Source organism: Penaeus monodon, chromosome 21 (assembly GCF_015228065.2).
Source record: "Penaeus monodon isolate SGIC_2016 chromosome 21, NSTDA_Pmon_1, whole genome shotgun sequence".
Lineage (NCBI taxonomy): Eukaryota > Metazoa > Arthropoda > Malacostraca > Decapoda > Penaeidae > Penaeus > Penaeus monodon.
The window spans coordinates 17,535,763-17,536,534 of NC_051406.1; positions in this window are offsets into that span (position 1 = coordinate 17,535,763).

Here is a 772-nt window from a genome sequence, read left to right on the forward strand (position 1 = left end):
GCTTTTAATTCATATTACTTGGAACTACCAATAATCCTGTTGTGAAAACTATCTGTTCCCGTATTTCCTGCCACAGCTTCGGGATTCCATATCCTTGTTATTACAGTGATCCTTATCATCGCTTCCTTTCCGCCTAAAGTTCCTTTTTCCCAATTCCAAGATTTCAATGGACATTTATGGCGGTCCTTCACAGACACTTGGAGATAAACAGATAGATGTCTGGCGGACCAATTTTTTATTCCGCTTATCCCTTTTCCTCTTCTCCTTTTCTATTTCTTTTCTGTGTTCTCTTCTTTTTCTTCATCTTCCCTTGCCTTACTTCCTCCTTTTTTTTCTTTTTTTTTGCCCTCCCTTTCTCCTTCACCTCTTTCTTTGTATCTTTCTACCCCCTCTGTACCTAATCTTTCCCTTTATCTCATTTTTTCCTTCTCTACCACTTACTTCCCTATTGTTTGCTTGTTCTATTTATTCTCTACTTTCTATTTACCTCCCTTTCTCATTTTCTTCCTCATCTTTCTTCCCTTCACCTTACGTTTCTCCTCCTCCTCACTGTTCTTCTATTCTTCTCTTTCAGCTCCCTTTTTTTCCCTCTACCTCTTCTTTCTCTTTATCTTCCTTTTCGCCTTTTCTTATTTTGCTTTACGTCTTTCTCCTCCTCCTCCTTCCTCCTCTTCTTCGCTAACTTTTTTTTTTTTTACTAAAACGTTTTCTTTTTAGTCATTTTCTTCCGTTCTTAAGTCTAATCTTGGATTCTGAGAAAAGGCGGTTGACA